At 36.5% G+C, this 18,323-nt stretch overlaps 2 long non-coding RNA genes across 4 annotated transcripts; both read left to right on the top strand.

Annotated features, from left to right (window-relative positions):
* Window positions 1-287: 287 nt before the first annotated feature.
* On the top strand, window positions 288-7,950 carry LOC135288007 (uncharacterized). Of its 2 annotated transcripts, none has more exons than XR_010351386.1 (4): window positions 288-425; window positions 528-632; window positions 878-1,054; window positions 7,219-7,950. It is a non-coding gene; the product is annotated as an uncharacterized LOC135288007 (long non-coding RNA). The 2 variants fall into 2 exon arrangements; XR_010351385.1 differs by lacking the exon at window positions 7,219-7,950 and adding an exon at window positions 1,686-1,823.
* Window positions 7,951-15,157: 7,207 nt separating this feature from the next.
* Window positions 15,158-17,956, top strand: LOC135287998 (uncharacterized). Of its 2 annotated transcripts, none has more exons than XR_010351382.1 (3): window positions 15,158-15,301; window positions 15,688-15,769; window positions 17,510-17,956. It is a non-coding gene; the product is annotated as an uncharacterized LOC135287998 (long non-coding RNA). The 2 variants fall into 2 exon arrangements; XR_010351381.1 differs by having other exon boundaries at window positions 15,158-15,362.
* The last annotated feature ends 367 nt before the right edge of the window (window positions 17,957-18,323 follow it).

Raw genomic sequence — 18,323 nt, 5'->3', positions numbered from 1 at the left:
ATGGGTAGTCATCTCTGAAATGAAACTGCCCAGTGGATGTGAGGTCGTGGAGACTGTGGAGCTTTTATCCTCTATGGAGGCTGGCAACAGGAAAAGAGACAATTATGGTGTTAAAGCTGGAAATTTTATGGGAACAATGCAGGTTGCAGTAACCCTGGGACAGTGTGAGGGAGAGGAGAACCAGGGGCAGAGGAAATCAGAATCTCATGAGTCTGCTGTGCCACACTGATGTACTCAGGTTACCATAGTGCAGGTATCAGTTCCTTTGTCATAATTCACAGTCTGCACAGAAGGCTCATACCAGCAGTAGTATGAGAATGGGACTTGGCCTCTGGCAAAGAGGCTCTTGACTATTCCTGTTTCTCACTGATGTATTAACCACTATCATATCTGGATTTATATTTTACAGGCCTATTTGGAAAAGGGTATACAGAGACATCTGAAATCAGTGTACTACCTCAGGGTTTTGGTAGCAGGACTGTAATTCAGAGAGTAGGGGAAAAAAACCTCTTCTTTTTATTTTTCAGTATACAAATACGCTAAACTCTGGCCAATCAAGTAAGATACTATATCCAACTTCCTAAAGGCCTGGAGAGACTTGTCTCACCTACCACTGAATCAGTCCGGTAGAGGTATGGTAACTGCACCTTTCCTGCATATAGAATTGAACTGGAACTCTTTGATGCTTGGACTATTCAGATATTTCTCCAAATACAGGATTCTTAACTAGCGTGTAGCTTTGACTTTAGTTCATAGAAATAATTAAGATACACATACACAAATAAATTTATGAATTAGACCCCTATTGAAATCAATGTTCTTTGGGCTCCTAAACACATGTGTGAACCGAGATCTAAGCACCTCTCTTTCTGTTCAGGTAATTTTTCAACTTCTCCTTGAAGATTGTTAAGAGATTTTTGTTTCTCATGAGATTTTTGTTCCATGAAATTCTCTATGGAATGACAATGCAGAGGCAATTTAAATCTCAATATAAGAGGCAAGAATGATGATTTGGTGGGCAGCCTATCTGGACCAGATCTTGAATGTGTGTAAGGTGGGTGAAAATCTCTAGCTGAATGCTAGAACTCTGTTTCATTCCTGCTCAATAATATATTTTGATATTTTGTTGGTTTGGTGGCTTTTTGTAGCTTTTCTTTAAACTCATGAGATTTCATGGTTGGTTTTACTCTGTCAGTTTTCAATACACATTTTCCTCTCTTCTTATTAAGAAATATAAATATACTTTGCCGAGTTTGATTTTGCATGTATAACTTTCTGGGAAATTATGTTCACACATTGTTTAACTTGGATCATCCTATTTCCCACATCCTGTGTATTTTTTAAAGGTGGTTATTTAATTATGGTCTGTTCATGTTGACTGTTCTTCTAGTTATATCAATTTACAATATATCATTTATTCTCTTTCTCTATAGAGTGTTTTAGTAAGAAACTGTATGCCTTAATGACAACATATAGTATCACTTGTTCTACTAAAAGGGAACTACACGCTCTACTCTGCTCATTCTGATATGAGAGTGAGTTGCTGCCTATTAATTAACTCTGGTACATCCAGGAATCCACTTAAATCACTGGACTAACAGTGGTGTAAACTTTGAGTCACTTCTACACTGCTATTGGGCAGAAACCACATCACAAATCCTGATAAAATCAGCTACTCTTTGCAGGCTGACTACACAAACAAAAATACAAGGATGGTGGCTCTCTCAAGATACAGATAGCTCAGAAAATCAGGTACCAAATTACTCCTTTCCTGAATCTATAGCCAAAAGAAAAGCTGAAGACCACAGGCTGGTCTGTTCTAGTCTCCATTAGACAAAAACCTTTGGCTGCATCTTAAAATTTCAAAATAAAATATTGCTTCTTTCCTACTCTTTCTTATCTGGTTTTCTTATTAAAAGACACAAAGAAGTTGAAAGCACTTCGGTTGATAGTATTCTATCAATCACAATTTAAATCAGTATAAGCTCTTTGGGGCAGAAACCATTTCATAGTTCTCTGCTGGCAGTACGCTATGCAGTGGGAATTGAAAGATGAGGATCCTAAGAGCTACTACCAAAAACTGTCATCATAAGCAAGGCAGCATTACTTAGGAAGAGCCCTAAGTAGCAATTACCAAAGCAATCAGAAGGAAAAAGTGTTGTCTTTCAAGATTCTGATCCACTTGCATACCTTATTTCCATGCTATTGCTTACACAATAAAGATTTTTACCTTTCATATCCAAGAGATTGCAAATGACCTGTGAAATAAAATGAAGGAAATAATAGAATAAGATACATGGCAAGAGCTATTTAATTTTTCCCTGATGCTGTAATGATGAAACAATATATATTGGGGAATTATAATCAGTGGGGTATTGAAAAAACCCTGGAGCACTGATGGGAGTAATTGTTGTTTAAGGCTGTTTCAAAAATTTTAGAAAAGCATTTATAGGAGAAATATTTTAGTGAAAATTTCTTTTGCCCACCCACACTTTCAGCTTGTCAGTCAACATGTGGGAATGTTAAGGGAGGAAATACTGAGTAGGTTTTCACTTTGTTTTTGCACCGGCTTTATTTTTAAAAAAAACAAAAACCCAAAAAACAACTAAACCAACAAACCAAGAAATGTATATTAAAAACCACACATGAAATGTTTGACATTTTATTCAACTAACATTTGCTTGTAAGAAGAGAAAATGGAATAAGGGGAAGTGTGAGCATGTTAGCATCTCTAATTCTCTAAATATCATGCGGTGTGACTGGGTGCTTGGAAAAAATGCACAAGCAGAAAGTACTCAAATCTACACTAGCCTTTGATGCTGAGTCAGACTTGAAGACACATATTGCAGTCCTAACATTCAGTACTAATGACCATCCTTACCCAGTCATCAACATTTCTCACTGGAAATTAGTGACTATCTCACCTGTCATTAACCAGGTCTGTCTGAACCAGAAAATTTATGCAAGGGGTGCTTTTCCATGTTATAAAACAGAGAAGGCTGCAGCATGAGTGGGGGAGTGCAGGAGAATGCATTTACTCTGGGCCATGACAGTATCATAACCTTTTGCCTTACACCCTGCCCACCCTGCCCTTCATGTAATTACTTTAGCAAAACCAACAAAAATCAGCATGAAACAATCACTGCTTCCCCCTCTGGCTGTTTCTGTGATGGTTTATAGGGAAATGTTTTCTTTCTGCTTTGCAACTTTTTTCATGAGGACTGAAAAACATCTGAAGAGTTTGTCCTTCTCTGAAGTTAGAAGGAGTCTCTCTGGTGGATAAAAGGCATTCCTTGTCACTCTATAAATTGCAACTATTGTTTAGCTGAAGTCTATTACTTTGATTTTGGATAATAGAGGGCAAGCAAGCAACTGATGATTAAAGGAGCTAGACATGATTAGAGAAAAAAAATCAATAAATGTATAAACAAAAAGCAGTTTTTAGGCTTTAACCAGGTGATTTATTGCACATTTTGTGCCTCCTTTTACATTAAAGTTGTTAATGTAGTCCTACACAACTTGATTACACTTTGCCTTTTTTTTCTGGAGTGCTTTGTACAAGAACAGAAGAAAAAAATACCTTGTATATCATATGAATTGAAACAATTTTGTTTAAAGTAAGAAGAAAGAATAGAACTTGATCACAGAAGATGAACACAACATCACAAAACTGAATATCCACCAAATGATTTCTTGCCTGTTTGCTGGGGAGAGGTTTGAAAGCAATATATTATACTCCCTTGCAAAAATTGCAGAGAATGGTATCAAGTTAAATAGGACCTGTGGGCTATAGCCAGCTTTGATGGTGTAAGACTGAAGTATAATTTGCATTTCAGTGGCAGGAAAGCAAAGAACTAACATCTGTTGTCACCAGACACTAGTGACCCATTTACCATGTGTGCACGTGTCTGTTAAGAGTCCTTCCATAATCTGGTCATAGAAGTTAACTTTTGGGTACCTTTGGTTCACAGCTTTGTGTAGCATAGAAATATAGACCACATAAGATCCAGCTTGTTAGAATTACATATATTCTCCCACCTGAAAGAACAGCCACAATGGGTATTTAACTGGATCACTTAATTCTTTCATATATGTGTCTACCTTCAGTCAAAAAATCACTGCTGATGTAAATACCCTTGTTTGTTCCAGGATCTTACTTTGTGCCATTCTTTTTGAAGCTCTATTAAAGACTGAAAGCAGCCAGTGTTAGTTCACTAATGTGTAGACTTGTGTCATCATATTAGTGAAAGCGGACTTTTTATCATTTTCTATTGCACACTTTGGAGTAAAGCCCATTCCTAGGGGACAAGGAAATGCTTAGCTGAGTTCACAGTAGCTTCCTATATTTGTAATGCAACATTCAAAAGTGATGATGGCTGCAAAAGTCCTCACTGCTTTCCATTTTCAATGGAAATCTCCCTTCTGCCTTAGGTTTGATGTGAAGGTCACAGCTCAGGCTTTAACCATGCATTGTGACTGCATTCTCATAGAGCATTCTGCACATGATATTGTGGAACAGGATTGGTTTGTTATATTGCCTGAAAAAGTTATAATTATACACACAACTTTTTGTACCTAAGATATGCCATATTGCTACTTATCTTGAATGTATTACTTCTTGAAAGAACTTCTCCTACAGCTAACGGGTTAAAAAAAAAATTGAATAATGTGAGAGATCTTCCTCATATGTCTAATCCATATTTAGCATATGATATTTTGTCTCTTTGCCAGATCTAACTGGGTTCTTTCTTTATACCTCATACAATATTCCTACTGATTCAGCCTGTCTCCTTTCTCTCTTTGGGGCCCAGAGCAGGAATTCCTTTACCATTTAGCAGTAGTACATCAGGGTTATAGTTAGATATGACTGATAGTTGTCTTTTTAATGTCCCTGAGGCTGGACATACAGGTGGAAGAAGAAAATGTTAGCAATCCAGTTCTCTGAGATCTTTACATCCCCTGCACTGTCCACCATCTGCTGTGAAATTTTTCAGAGTGCCAAAAAATTGGGTGCTAACCTTCTTTTCTACAAATTCAATCAAAACCTACAAGTTTTTACTCAAAAAGCTAGAATACAATCCTTCACTTACACATGATTTTGTAGTTCAGTGAAATATAAGAAAATGTTATGTAAATTGTACAAAAATAAATATGTTTCTGTAGAGGTGGAATAGAAAATGGATTAGTACAAATATTCAAGCATTATGCATGTAAGATGGATTCCTGAGCACACCAGGCTTGCCTGATCCCCAAATTTGCTAACATTTTAAACTACTAATGGGGACACCAAAAAAGAGCAGAAAACAAAAGACTGATTCCCTACAGATTGACTTCACAGCTTACCTTTCACTCAAGTGTGAATAAGGATGGTGCTTCTAGAAAAAATTGGTAGTCACGTAAAAGCAGAGACTTACATTGGCTTCCACTTGAAAGAAAAGTTTTATGCTAGAGAAAACTTTGCCAATTAAAAATTAATTAATGAATTAATAGGTTATACAAAACTTTGAGAAAACCAAATATTATAATGGGCTTTAAGTTCAAGTTAATTCATTCCATTTTCTGTTTCAATTAGAATCCATTAGGGAAGTAATTGCCAGTATTCATCTGAAGAATTTTTGTATAGGATCCCAGATTGCTTGGCTTAAACAGTGTCACTCTGCTGACCATGGCAGAGCTTCACCAGCATCAATCTGCACAACTGAATGAACATTCAGATATGAGGCACATAAGACTCTTGCAAAGCAGATGTTAGACTCTGCCTTGCTTTAGACAAACTTCATAGAAAAGGATCTCCCCAGTGTAAGTTAATCTACAAGTGGAAGAAAGCTATTGCAGTGTAAAGAGACCTCATGCACCTAATGTATTCTTAGATAAATTTCAGTCATATGTAATATACCTAGTGGTTTCTGTTCATTTTTACAATGCTTGGAAGTTAGATTACATGTTGGCATAATACCTGGCGAGATGTAAGAAAAACACACAGTTACAGACATGCTTTACAGAGGGAACTAGATTTGTCTCAGCCAAGAAAAGAAGCAATTTTAGTTTCTCAGTATTTTGGGAAAGATTTAATTTCATTATTGATTAAAGCATGGAGATTTTATTGACTAAATACAAATGTAATGAAAAACATTGCCTCTACAAATGAATTTTAAAATTAATTTTGTTTGAGTGGGAATGACAGTGCTTTTGGTTTTCTGACAACGTTCCTGATTATCAGCCATGACATAATTCTAAAAATATACATACTTTCATGTACTGAATTTACACAAAGCTTTAACATGGAAATCAAAATATTCACTATCTTAGAGACCATGCATTATACATCCAAGAAAAGAAAGGCAACAATCAAACATTGGTTTTACTTACTCATGAAAACTTGGGATATTAGACTATATTTTCATCTGGAAAAACCAAACTTCATGTAGAGTCCTACAGTTAGCACATGCAAATTTGCTGAAAGAGCATATGGACAACTGCATAAAGTCACAAGGGCATGGACAGATAATTTGCTACCATATCTGAATTCAAACTTACAGGTAAGTGGTACCCATGACTGCATCTGTTCTACTTGAAACAACTGAAGTCCCCAAAGGAGGGAAAACACACAGGTGAAGAATAACAGTATCATGTGTCTTTTGATAATGCTACAGTTCTAATGAAAATTCTCTTTTCTGCTCAAATCTCTCCTTGAGGTCTGTGGCCAAATGTGATCAACACTGTAAAACATACCAACAGGCAGTTCATACTTATTAGGATAAAAACCTAAGTAATCAAGATTAATAGGAGAAAGGCAGTACTTATTACCAATCATTAGATGAAAAACATAGGCACTGAAGGATTAAATTATTTGCTGTATTGGGTTTGGTGCCAAGATTTTGGTAGCAGGACACTTACAAAGCTGTGAGAAGCTGCCAGAAATTTCCCGTCTCAGATGGAGACAGTGCCAGCCAGCTCCAAGATGGACCTGTTGCTGGTCAAGGCCCAGCTCATCAGCAATAGTGATAGTGCCTCAGGATAACATATTTAAGTTGGGTAAAAAGGTACCTCACAGGAGCAGTTGCAGGCAGAGAAGAGAGGAGTAAGAATATGTGAGAGGAGCAGCTCTGCAGACACCAAGGTCAGTGAAGGAGGGCAAGGAGGTGCTTCAGGTACCAGAGCAGAGATTCCCCTGTGGTCCATGGTGCAGACCATAGTGAAGCAGCTGTGTCCCTACAGCCCATGGAGGTCCATGGTGGAACAGAGATCCACCAGCAGCCTGTGGAACACACCCTGGAGCAGGTGAATATGCCCAAAGGAGGCTGTCCCATGAGGGACCCACATTGGAGCAGGTAATATGTGAGCTTCTGACAATAGCCCTCATTTCTCATCTACCTGCACTGCTGCGGGAGAGTAAGTGGAGAATTGGGAAAAAAATTATGCCTTGGAGTAAAAGAGAGGCAGGGGGAAGGTGGTTTTATTTCTCATTATCCTTCTCTGATTTGTTTGGTAATAAATTTCTGTAATTTACCCAAGTTGAGTACGTTTTGTTTGTGATGGCAAATGATCTCTCCCTGGCCCTTATCTCAAGCCATGAGTCTTTTATCAGTTTTTTTCTCTCCTGTGCAACTGAGGAGGAAAGGGGTAGAGTGACTTAGGTGGGCACCCAGCCAGAGTCAGCCCATCCTGTTTGCTTGTGACCACATAATACGGTACAAAGCCGTGGAATTGGACCTAGACCACCTGAGCTATCTTGTGCCTATTGCTTTAATTATATAACATATAGAGCAATATGCTCTGATAAAGTTTGCATCTAAAGTTATGACTGTCTCATACTGAAAAACCATGGATTTTGATTATCATTCAAATTATTCAAGGTCAAGAGTAGTTTTAAAGTATTACACCTCTCAGATTTAAATATTTGCAAGAAAATAAAATCAAAGAAAAAAAATCTAATCCTTATGTGAGAAGCACTTGTCTAGATGTAATAATACACTTGGTACATTTGATATTTTGTTAAAAAAATCCCACAACACAATTTTGCTCTTTGTGAACTGATCATTGCACTCAAGGTCAGGTATGAACAACAGCTGATTCTTTCCATTTACTTATGATGAATCCCTGCTCATTAGAAAACTAGATAATTATAAAATAGTTTTAATTACTTAACTATCTGCACCCCCAACAATGTTTATGTTGATGTTTCTTATGACAAGAAAGAAACATCGAGGTGTTTGCTATCACTTGCAATGCTATGGAGCAACAACATTTTTGGGTGAAATGTTCTGGGGACAAGCTGAATCTCAGGTCAGTAGAGATTTGTTCACAGTGTCTAATAATTTATATTTTCTTACAGGTTGAAATAAAGAAAAAGTTAAAACCTGGAATATCTACCACAGTACTAATCCAGATCTTGACAGCAAAACCAATTTATTGCATACTGACAGGGTAAGCCACTGCCTTGAAGGATATATATTCTGAAGACTTACAGAGTATAATGATGTGAAGGTGCTGAAGAGATAAAAGGTTTATTTTGAAATTTTTGGTGCATATGCTGATTTTTTACTCTCTGTTCTTGCTCCTCAGTGAAATACAGTATTACAGTCCCCAGGTCCAGGAACACAGTATAAGAAGATTATTCTAATGGAATAGGGAGTATTTACTGGCCTCTATACCAATCCAAGTTACAACAACACTTGGTCTCCATGCAAAGAAAAACCCCAAAACATAAAGGCATGTCTGACCTTTATTTTATACTGCTTTTAAAAAACCCCAAAAACTAACTGACCGAAACACAGTCTCAGTAACTACCTACTGCAGACTGAGAGGAATTCAAGAGGAAACTAAAGTTGATTAATAGAATGATGAAATGTTTATGTGTGAATGCCTCTGTTCTCTGTGACTTCAGCTAATATGAAAAGAACAGAAAAGAAACAGCTCAAGACACTACAGTTTTAGGCCAAGTAGTATTTCAGTTGGAAAATTATTGAGAATTCATTTCCAGTTTTCCAGAGGTAAGAGGTAACTTTCCTGAACCTATTTGACTGTAAAACCTAACAACAAGGAATTCAACACCTGGCTAAACTGGTTTCCAGTATTCGAGACTTCCTGAGGTCTATCCAAATACAAGCCATCTCATATCCTAACATCTGAAGGTCAGACCTGCGAATCCAGCTAACAACAGCTAAGATTATTTTATTCATTATTGTCAAATGCAAGCTGCAATAGACCACCTTTCTCACATGTGCATATTCTCTCACACACATTCCTGCACAGAATCTGTATTTAGCTGTACCTTGGGATGGTACCTTTCTTGACTGAGATTTTAGTTTTCAAGGTCCTCTTTTTTTGTTTCTTTTTTTTTTAAATATATATATATATATATATATTGACTTCACTTTTTTTGTTTTCGAACATGACATCAGATGTCAGAATCATGTGCCATTATACAGTAGGTTGATCCAACTCTTTGACTGGATGCGTGGAGGTGCAATAGATAAAGAGATGAAGACTAAGCAGAAAGCAAGACAAGAAAGGAGAAAATTCTGGAAGATATTTTTACCTGAAGGAAGACAAGGATGTAAAAATGATATAGTTATAATGCATAATCTATTTTTTTAAGAAAGGTTGATGAATAAAATCCTATAAGGACAGAGGAGAAAGAAACATTGGTGATAAGAATAATTGAAGTAATTTCTACAGCTACATGTTTAAAATTAATACAACTAAAATTAATAGTTAACAAACTATTCACTTTGTTGCCCTCTCTCTTAAAAAATAATAATTTTTTTACCAGACTGATCAAATATATAATAATGCACAATTTTGCAGGTTTGGGCAAGTGATCTTCCACCTCTGATTGTTGTCTGGGTTGTTGTCACAAAAAGCCATAGTCATCAGTGAGAATTCATGAGAGAAAAAAAAGCTTTCCTGGGAAGCACCTTAATAATCTAAGATAACTGTCAGTGATAAACAGAGAATCTGTTAAACCAGAACATACTTCTTGTTCTCTTACTAGTTAAAGCTTTGCCTTTCCATTTCTCATATCTATTCATGGAGTTAAGAGTGCAATAAATGCATTAAACACATCAGGGATGAACAAAGAGAGAAAGGAAAAAAAAAACCCCAACAAAACAACAACAAAAATCCTATCTGCAAAAAGATGGGTAGCCAGCAGAGATCTATGAATAATTTAAACGGCACCTGTCTCTCCTCATATTGGCAACTTTGAACTACTCTTGCCTTGCAGATATATTTCAATTGCCTGAGCAAAAAGCATAGTATCAAAATTCTCAAAAAACTTTAAAGTGCTTAACATTCCTCCAAGATGCTCCAAGGAAAACTTTACCATAATACAAAAGCATTTCAACTTACACTGTGCGTACATTTATTGATAGTTGTAACAGGAGCACATCACTGGGGGAAGTAGAGCATTCAATTAGGCAGAGAGTCTTTACACCAAATTACGCTTTCAGTTACAAGTTAAGTCCCAGCTCAGCCACAAGTAGCTGAAATTCAGACAGAAATCCTGGAATGAATTATATAGCATATGTTATCATGGAATCATTTAGGTTGGAAAAAACTTCTAAAATAATTTAGTCCATTCTTTGACTGATCACTACCCTATCAACTGGACCATAGCACTGTCACATCCAGTCCCTTCTTGAGCATCTCCAGGGGTGGTGACTCCAAATAGGTCTCCTCCTTGACCAGTTTGTTCCATGCTTGACAATCTTTCCATGAAGAAATTGTTCTTGATGTCCAACCTGAATTTCCGCAAGTGGGTGGTTGTGTCTACTTGAGGTTGTGTCCTCACACCCTGTTGCTAGTTGACTGGGAGAAAAGACCAACCCCCACCTGGCCAAAACCTTCTTTCAGGTAGTTGTAGGGATCAATGAGGTCTCCCCTGAGCCTCCTTTTCTCCAGGCTAAAAACCCCAGCTGTCTCAGCTGTTCCTCACAGGGCTCGTGTTCTAAACCTGTCTCCAGCCTTGTTGCCTTTCTCTGGACATGCTTCAGCATCTCAACATCCTTCCTAAGTTGAGGGTCCTGGAACTGGAGGTCTTCAAGGTGTGGCCTCACCAGTGCTGGGTACTGAGGGGCAATCACTTCCCTGGTTCTGCTGGCCACACTATTTTTCATCCAGGCCAGGATACCATTGGCCTGCCTGGCCACCTGGGCACAGCTGGCTCATGTTCTGCTGCTGTCAACCAGCACCCCCAGGTGCTTTTCTGCCAGGCAGTTTTGCAGCCACTATGTCCCAGCCTGTGGCACTGCCTGGGGTTGTTGTGACCCAAGAGCAGGAGGCTGAGTAAGATGACCATAATATTCTCTACTGGGCTAAAAAATGTAATAATGTCAGAATCTATCAAGAGAACCTCATTTTCTTATTGATCTTATTGTCCAGAGGAAACACTGTGATCTCATTTAAAGCATTTATTAGGTGCTGGGGATTATGCCCATTCTGTTGAATTAAAAAAAATCCCAAATCCAAATCTTAAAAATAACCCCATTATTTGTGATTGTAATGAGAGAGTTGTGATAAAGTGCTGCTAATAGGACTCAGCATGATAGTCTGCTTTTTCACAGAATCATTTGTTGTACAGTGTTGAGTCTCACCTTTATGTCTGTTAAAGGTAATTATTTAGGTTTAGAAATTGTCATTTATCCAAGCGAACACTAACAAAGAAGTGTATAGCAGATGGGTTAATAGACAGGTCACAGGAATTTTCCTGAATAATATTGTAAAAAATGAGCTAAATATCTGTCCCCGTGTGAAGGATTCTATTAGGATCTGACAATAGTTAGCAGGAATGGGCAAACACATTTCAAAAGAGAATATATATGACAATATATAAATCTGTAAAAACATGTATTATCAGAATTAAAACAATTTGTTACACAGAAGAATTTTCATCAGAATTAAAAGAACTCATCATGCCTCTGTTAATTAATTTTCCTTTTTTCAGTTTGTAATTAAAATCTCAAATTTTATTTTAAAAAATCACTCTGACTGAGAATGACAATTTTAATCTGTGGAAATTAGTTGAGACCACTGACTTCCATCACAGATGCTTTTGCATCTTAGAGGTATATTGCAAAAATAAAGAAAAGGAACCGAGATTAAAAAGGTAATCCATCACCTACAAAGCCTGAAGCATTAGTAGCATGTAAGGTGAGATTTTCTGGAACTGCTTTGGTGTTGCCTTGGCCTATTCTGTTCAAAATAGAGCTGTCAACACTTTGTAAATAAAAGACATTGCAAAAGACAGTTAAAATCTGTGTCACTGACCTCTCTCAGGAAAGAAAGTTGGCCTAAATTATGAGGGCCTCAAGGCTGTATTTGTTCAATGTTTTGCAAGGCTGAAGCAATCATCATTGTCAGCTTTTACAAGCAGAGAATAAGGGTGTTATTTGTACAACCTGTTCCTGTGATACAGTTCTTGCCTTGAATTCCCATACAGCTTTCCCAAGTTTTGCTTGTTCCTCACAAATTTCAGATATAAGTAGTTCTGAAATATTAATTTAATTTTATTTAATTTATTAATTACATTTATAAAATATTAATACTGAAGTGAGATTTGCTTATGATATCAAAACAGTACTTCAGTCCTGTCCCAGAGAAATCAGGGACGAGTGACAGGTCATTCTCTTTAGCCGAGTTTCTGGTTGTGTTCCGGGGATAATGGGGCTGTGGTGGGACAATATATTCTGATCTATCCTTCTACTTCTGAGTCCATTTTCCCTATGGTGATATAAAATAGAGCAATACTGACTGTACACCTTCCTGCCTGAATCCTGGACCCAAACTGACAACTTCCTTCCCAGGCCTCTTTTTTTGGATGCAGTGCAACAGAGCAAACACAAAAAATGTAAGTTAAAGGAAAAGCAGTTATTCTTCAGGGCAGCTCTCAGTAGCATCTTAGAATATTATCAAGGGAGTACCAGCAGTGATCTCAGAAATAAGGAAGCTGGAGGTACTGAAGAGAAACACAGTGGCAACACAACATTTAAAGGACTTACACTGAAAAAAAAAAGAAAAAAAAAAGAAAAGAGGATGGGAAACAGGCTACAATAGAAAAAATTAATACATTTTATTAGAGAAATATTGCCTGCCATAGAAATTCCATGGGTTTCTCAGTTTCCTTATTTGTTTAAATATGCTTATGAAGGAACTCATTAAATTGGCCATTTTATAATTCTGCTATTCATTTCATCCTCTTTTGTTTCGTTTTCTTTTAAATCTTTTTTTTTGTATGTGGGAACAAGTAACTGTGATCACAAACTTTTGATCTGAAGAGAAAGATTTTTGCTATTAAAAAACCAAGAAATTCAGAAAGCTGGCTATAAATCTGTGACCAGATTAAATCATTCATACAGAAAACCAAATCACAATTTAAAAAATGAAACTCAAACATCAGAATTTGACTTGCTTTTCTTTACATAAGAAAATGAAAATAAGAAACCCCTCAATTATCCTTCAAGAATATGATATTTTATGCTTATAAACACAAAAAAATACAATCAAAAAAATCAGAAAAATATTGAACAAATTTAATAGAGAATTTAATCCTGATAGTCTGTGCATATCTATCAAAATGTTTAATATTTTTCAGCCTTCCTTTCTTACATCACGTTTGGAATTGAGAACACTTGGTATTTCAAACTTACAGAGGTAATTTTCCTTTATTTCCTGGGTAGTCTCACTCTTAATCAATAAACTCAGTTTCATGTCCTATTAATTATTTTTAAAAGGTTGACATTATAAGAAAACTAGCAGGGTATTTAGTAGACTTACTGTAAATATTTCATTTTAGGAGATGAAGCTCATTTTATACATAAATCAAAATGTAATTTTCCTTAGTAATACACAAATGTAATGGGTTTCACCTGTGTGCATTTATGTCAGCAGGTACACAATTTATGAACTTCATAGAAGCAGTATGGAGATAAAATCAATTTTTAAATATATGCTTAGTATTTAACTAAATTACAAAATGAATGCAATTAGCAAAACTTTCTATTTCCTAAAATTTAATTTATTTATCTGGAATAGATTTGTTCCTTGGATGATTCCGTTCAGTAGTCACATAATACAAGATACACTATTCAAAAGAGGTATTACTTTTTTGAAGTAAACCAAGACTCTTGTAAAAAATTAACTACTCCAAATTAAAAAAAAAATTGGAGAGCTATTTTTTCTCCAGATAACATAACAAATATTTTAGAAATAGTTTGATGCCATCTTAGAATTAAGCACATATTACTGCTGAAAACAACCACACAAAATGGAATTTGCTGATTGCATGCTTATTTCTTAGAACAACAAGAAATTTCATGCAATAGGCCCTTTTTTTTCAAACAAAATGCCACATATGCAAAATTCGTACAATCAAGAACTGAAAAAGTACTTTTTCCTCCTCTTTCTAGACCAGCTCTTAATTTCTCTGATGTCCCTTAATATGAGTATTCACACTAGTGGGTCTTCTTTCCAATTTCCTCCTCCTTACCCCAAGAAAACTTAATGGGCTTTATCTTCCAGTTCTGTATTCTTGCCCTTGAATCACAGCTACAAATGTGTCAATGGCAATTAAAGCATTTACTTTCTATCCACCAAGAACTGGTTCATTTAAAAAATTATTTCTAATGTTTTTAGGAAAGTCTTCAATTTCCTGAGGTAAAATGAACAATATGCTGTACAAATATATAATTTAAATATATGAAATGTAGCAATTATGGTAATGTTAATATCATAAATATTGTCATGAATTCTTAATAATACTTTTCATGACTATGCAAAACTCCAAATCTATACGGAAAACTAGAACTTCTTTTAGTTTTGGTGCCTCAATGCAAGTCAGCGTGTGGTATCAGTGCAGACCTGCTCACCAGCTACTGCTGGGACTTGTGAGGGGGCTTCCACCCTGAACAAACTCACCTACCATCTTTGCAATGTCTTCACTTTTTAGGTTGCTGTCTTTTTGTCTTCTCTCTAAATCTATGCAACTTCATTGGCAAAGCTCCCTCTAGCAGATTTTTCTGACACGTGCTGGCAAAATGTTTTCATAGCACCAGAGTTACCATACAGACATCAATTCAACCCCTTGTTGTGTCAGTGCTCTGTGCAAACACAATGCACAGTTCACATGTGTCACAGTAAGATAATTGGATGTAACCACTTGGTGTCCTCACCCCTCTTGCCTTGAAAACGCCTGTGAAAATGATATCTGATGGCCAGCGGTGACTTGGCAGCAGCCATTATTTTTCTTCTTTTATTGGAATGTTTGCTGAGAAATGCAGGATGGTCTAGAGTAATTTTTAATGTATGTGTTTAATATAAATAGATTTTAAAAAAAGGAAACAAAACAATGAAAGCCACTAAAGGTAACTCTTACAGGGACTTGTAACATCATGGCATGTACAACTTGGGAAGGGAGTACTACATGCGTACTTGGGATAAAAAGGAGCATACATGTTACCTGACTATAATTACTTGCAAAAATAGATGGATTTTAATTTCGGTAGACTCTACAGACTTTTAAGCACATACTTACCTCTAAGTCCTTGGACAGTCCAACTATATAACAAGTTTACAAGTAATGATGTGCACAGCTACAAAAAGTAGCATGGTTTTAAAACTTTTTCAAATATGCTAAAATCTTTGTCTTTTTTCTCCATTTCTTAATTGTCCGGTCATATTTTCTTTCAGAGTAACTCCTTGTCATATTATGGCCTCAAATGTAACCAAATACTTGCTCCACTTTGTAGAAAAGCCAATGAAATTAAATAAGGTAACATTTTGTTTCTCCTTTAGCAATTCCTAGTGCAGTTCAGAAAGCATCTGTCCTTGCTAACATTTCAATGGAATGGTTGCCAAAAACCCCAGAAAGACTGGAATATCAGCCAAGAACAGAATAGATGTAACATAATCCTCGGTCTTATCATGCCTCTTATATCTGAACTAGAGAAAACATGCAAGCGTTTAAGTGCTTGTTATTCCAGTCTAGATGATTAAATAATCCAGAAAGTGATGGCATTGTTTTTGAAGATAGGAATGAGATAAAATAATGAAACTCTTTAGCTCATGGATTTTCAAGTGCAGAATATGAATCTGAGTACTCTTTTAACACTTGCTGTGATATTCTCTATGACTTCTAAAGAATTGATCCTGAAAGGTACTGAGAACTAACTTTGTGATGATCTATTAATATATGTAAGTGTTTCTGGATTGGATTAAATTGCTCACATTTTACAGAATCAGTTCCCTGTTGGATCTGTCTGTATTGAATATATATGACTAGTCTGAAATGCAGTTGATGTAGCTAGCTGCAGTTGAATTTTGTAATTTTTTCAGGTATGGAATGCAACACTCAGGATCATGCCTTAAGTCTTGCTCCTTGGAACGCAGCAGACAATTAGACATTGAAAAGTCTGTTGAAACATAGTTGTGTAAACATGACATTACCTACGGCATATTGAAATTCAGTTTTCTCTAGAACCATTCTTGTTTAAACTGTGCACAATTTGCATAACAAAACCCTACAACATATACCAGTAGAGTACTTGAGGGCTTGAAAGACTGGTGCTAAACTTTTGAAACTCAAAACTTTGAAAATGCTACTATTTTTCTCTAAAAAAAAAGGATTCTTGAGATCACATACTACTTCTTTTCATTTTGCCATTAGTTATGAAAGTGGGTTGTGTGGTATGTCTTCAAGGAAGACAGAGGGATCTGCCCACAAAAAGAAAAACACAGGGAAGGTCCAAGCATTAAGAAAACATGTCATTTTCTGCCATAATATTCAGCTCTACTACTAAGGCTTTGTGAACTAAAATTTATAGTATGAGAGAAAAACAGCAAACCCCACACTAAGCATTTTTAAAGGCATGGGAATGCGCACACCCTAATTCCTTGGACTTAGCTCTTTGCTTTGTATCTTTAAATACAAATTTTTCTCCCTCATTACCACACTGAGACAGTCTGCCAATGGTTAATATCAACAAAAGCAACAGAAATAACAAAAAAATCACTCTGCTTTTCCAGAACTCAAGGTATTATTACTGACACAGAAGAGTACATTTACCTGTTAGGAAATCTGACAAGTGATGTATGAAAAGTCTGACATGCTTCACAGAATGCTAGTAAAGCACAACATGAATTAATGAATGTTGATAGAAGTAGACATAATGGTTAGGGCAGCTCTATTTAATCAAAATACATGGGTTTTATGCTCCTATTCATTTGTAGAGGGGGGGTGTTTTCATTTTTCCATAAAATTTACATCAGTAACATTCAACAATCTGCTCACTTCTAGCTGCTAAATTTCTTTCTCTAGTCACTAGTCACTAGTCTCTAGCCTACTTCACTTGTAGGCTCTGGACACTTAGAAATATGGGGAAAGTATGCTTAATAACAATATTTTAAACAGATTGAAGTTTTCCTCCCCCTGTTAGATGTACAAAGTTTTGCAAAGGCTTTCCTTGAAAAAGTTCTGTCATGATCCTTTTTGTTTCTTTGTCTCTGACTTCAGCATAAACAAATATTATGGAAGAAAGCAGAGGACCCTCAGCCAAACTATCATCACTGTAAGAACTTAAAGAGCACAGTTGCTTGTCTCAAACACTGTCAAGGCCACAGAAAAGACTAGCTTAAAGATAAGCTCCACAGCAAGGACTCGAGGGAAGCACAGAAGGGAGGAATTTGCCCCAAGAAGATGCTTATTCCAGGCCTGGTGGAGGCAAGATCTGCTGAGCACATCCTGGTCAACATATCCAGACAAAAATTCTTACTGTGGCAAACTGTGGGAGAGGAAGCAATTGCTCATGCACATGCTGCCCCAAGTTATGGGAACATCTGTGACCACCCCATGGATACCCAGAACTTGGACTGTATAAAGGTGGTACCCCCAGAAGAACGACCACAGAACCCCATCACCAAGAAGCCCAGGGTAAAGAAGGACAAACATGACAACTTTGGATCCACAGGTTGCGACTGTCTTCTATTTGACCTCACTCTTTCTCTCTCCCCCCCTACCCTTTTTTCCCTATTTTTACCCCCTCTTTCTACCACACATATGTTGTTAAAAAAAAATAAATCCATGTTGTTGTCTTTGACATATGGTGTTGTTTGCACCTTAATTTGGACAGAGGCACTAACTGGATCTTAACAATCACACAGGAAAAAAAAATAAAAAAGAAAAGAAAAGAAGAAAAGAGAAGAAAAGAGAAGAAAAGAGAAGAGAAGAGAAGAGAAGAAAAGAGAAGAAAAGAGAAGAAAAGAGAAGAAAAGAGAAGAAAAGAGAAGAAAAGAGAAGAAAAGAGAAGAAAAGAGAAGAAAAGAGAAGA

Source organism: Passer domesticus, chromosome 1, assembly GCF_036417665.1.
Source record: "Passer domesticus isolate bPasDom1 chromosome 1, bPasDom1.hap1, whole genome shotgun sequence".
Lineage (NCBI taxonomy): Eukaryota > Metazoa > Chordata > Aves > Passeriformes > Passeridae > Passer > Passer domesticus.
This window is presented reverse-complemented; position numbering and strand designations above follow the sequence as displayed.